Here is a 3,044-nt window from a genome sequence, read left to right on the forward strand (position 1 = left end):
TGTGTAAATATTCTCCCTGTCCCGACACTGCAGTGTGTAAATATTCTCACTGTCCTGACACTGTAGTGTGTAAATATTCTCACTGTCCCGACATTGCAGTGTGTAAATATTCTCACTGTCCTGATACTGCAGTTTGTAAATATTCTCTCTGCCCTGATACTGCAGTTTGTAAATATTCTCTCTGCCCTGACATTGCAGTGTGTAAATATTCTCACTGACCTGACAGTGCAGTGTGTAAATATTCTCACTGTCCTGATACTGCAGTGTGTAAATATTCTCACTGCCCTGATACTGCAATGTGTAAATATTCTCACTGTCCTGACACTGCAGTGTGTAAATATTCTCACTGCCCTGATACTAGTATGTAAATATTCTCACTGTCCTGATACTGCAGTGTGTAAATATTTTCACTGCCCTGATACTGGTGTCTAAATATTCTCACTGTCCTGACATTGCAGTGTGTAAATATTTTCACTGTCCTGACATTGCAGCGTGTAAATATTCTCACTGTCCTGACAGTGCAGTGTGTAAATATTCTCACTGTCCCGACATTGCAGTGTGTAAATATTCTCACTGCCCTGGTACTGCAGTGTGTAAATATTCTCACTGTCCTGATACCGTAGTGTGTAAATATTCTCACTGTCCTGATACTGTAGTGTGTAAATATTCTCACTGCCCTGATACTGCAGTGTGTAAATATTCTCACTGCCCTGATACTGCAGTGTGTAAATATTCTCACTGTCCTGATACTGTCGTGTGTAAATATTCTCACTGTCCTGATACTGTAGTGTGTAAATATTCTCACTGACCTGACAGTGTAGTGTGTAAATATTCTCACTGTCCCGACATTGTAGTGTGTAAATATTCTCACTGTCCCGACACTGCAGTGTGTAAATATTCTCACTGTCCTGACACTGTAGTGTGTAAATATTCTCACTGTCCCGACATTGCAGTGTGTAAATATTCTCACTGTCCTGACACTGTAGTGTGTAAATATTCTCACTGCCCTGATACTGCAGTTTGTAAATATTCTCTCTGCCCTGACATTGCAGTGTGTAAATATTCTCATTGACCTGACAGTGCAGTGTGTAAATATTCTCACTGTCCTGATACTGCAGTGTGTAAATATTCTCACTGCCCTGATACTGCAGTGTGTAAATATTCTCACTGCCCTGATACTAGTATGTAAATATTCTCACTGTCCTGATACTGCAGTGTGTAAATATTTTCACTGCCCTGATACTGGTGTCTAAATATTCTCACTGTCCTGACATTGCAGTGTGTAAATATTTTCACTGTCCTGACATTGCAGCGTGTAAATATTCTCACTGTCCTGACAGTGCAGTGTGTAAATATTCTCACTGTCCTGACATTGTAGTGTCTAAATATTCTCACTGCCCTGGTACTGCAGTGTGTAAATATTCTCACTGTCCTGATACTGTAGTGTGTAAATATTCTCACTGTCCTGATACTGTCGTGTGTAAATATTTTCACTGACCTGATACTGCATTGTGTAAATATTCTCACTGACCTGACACTGCAGTGTGTAAATATTCTCACTGCCCTGATACTGCAGTGTGTAAATATTCTCACTGACCTGACACTGCAGTGTATAAATATTCTCACTGCCCTGATACTGCAGTTTGTAAATATTCTCACTGTTCTGACATTGCAGTGTATAAATATTCTCACTGACCTGACACTGCAGTGTGTAAATACTCTCACTGTCCTGATACTGTAATGTTTAAATATTCTCACTGTCCTGACATTGTAGTGTGTAAATAATCTCACTGTCCTGACATTGCAGTGTGTAAATACTCTCACTGTCCTGATACTGTAATGTTTAAATATTCTCACTACCCTGGCACTGGTGTGTATCTATTCTCACACTGACCTCATACCACACTACAGTGTGTAAATATTCTCACTGTCCTGAAACTTCAGTGTGTAAGTATTCTCATAACCCCGGCACTGGTGTGTAAATATTCTCACTGCCCTGATACTAGTGTAATATTCTCACTGTCCTGAAACTGCAATTTGTAAACATTATCACTGTCCTGATACTAGTGTGTAAATATTCTTACTGCCCTGACATTGCAGTGTGTAAATATTCTCACTGTCCTGAAACTGCAGTGTGTAAATATTCTCACTGCCCTGATACTAGTGTGAAAACATTCTCACTGTCCTGAAACTGCAGTGTGTAAATACTCTCACTGCCCTGATACTAGTGTGAAAACATTCTCACTGTCCTGAAACTGCAGTGTGTAAATATTCTCACTGTCCTGGAACTGCTGTGTGTAAATATTCTCACTGTCCTGATACTGGTGTGTAAATATTCTCACTGCCCTGACACTGCAATGTTTAAATATTCTCACTGTCCTGACACTGCAGTGTGTAAATATTCTCACTGCCCTGGCAACTCAGCAAGTAATTATTCTCACACTCCTGAACCTGATGTGTGCAAATATTCTCACTGCCCTGACACCATGGTGTGCAAATATTCTCACACTCCCCTGGCACTGCAGTGTGTAAATGTCAGTAAATAGAATGAAGTTCTCACAGATACCCTCCATGCAGGTGGAATAGTGAAAATGCACCAAATACTTTTAGGTTTTAATAAACCCTTAGTCGGCTTTTCAGTCATGAAGAGCATCACAGTCGAGTCTGACCCTGTCCTCACCTGGTGTTCCACACATGCACAGTTTTCTGCACGGATTACCAGATAGTGATCAGGAACCATGGCTGATTTTATCCCCCCTCCCAATCTCGGGGCCCTGAGGATTGTCACATGCCACAGGTTGCCCGGGTTACGATCAGCCAACTCATTACAGATTGGGGATTGACTCTTGGGCCTTCGGGACTTGCATCGGTTCAGTTTCATGCACCCACCACCTAAACCATTGTAGATCATTGACATTCAGTGAGAACCCAGCGTTACACCAGCTAGCAGCTGCTTGTGTCACTGGTGGCTGTACCCTGCAGCAGTGTAACCTGGTAATTGGTATCTGAACACCTCTTCATCATACTGCAGTACAAATGCAGAG

The 3,044-nt window shown here is 41.5% G+C and overlaps 1 protein-coding gene across 4 annotated transcripts in view; it reads right to left on the reverse strand.

Annotated features, from left to right (window-relative positions):
- LOC137301143 (kazrin-like) overlaps positions 1-3,044 on the reverse strand; it is a 656,751-nt gene that overhangs the window by 306,452 nt on the left and 347,255 nt on the right. The gene's annotated exons all lie outside the window — the stretch shown is intronic.

The sequence above is a fragment of the Heptranchias perlo genome, chromosome 32 (assembly GCF_035084215.1).
Source record: "Heptranchias perlo isolate sHepPer1 chromosome 32, sHepPer1.hap1, whole genome shotgun sequence".
NCBI classification, from domain to species: domain Eukaryota; kingdom Metazoa; phylum Chordata; class Chondrichthyes; order Hexanchiformes; family Hexanchidae; genus Heptranchias; species Heptranchias perlo.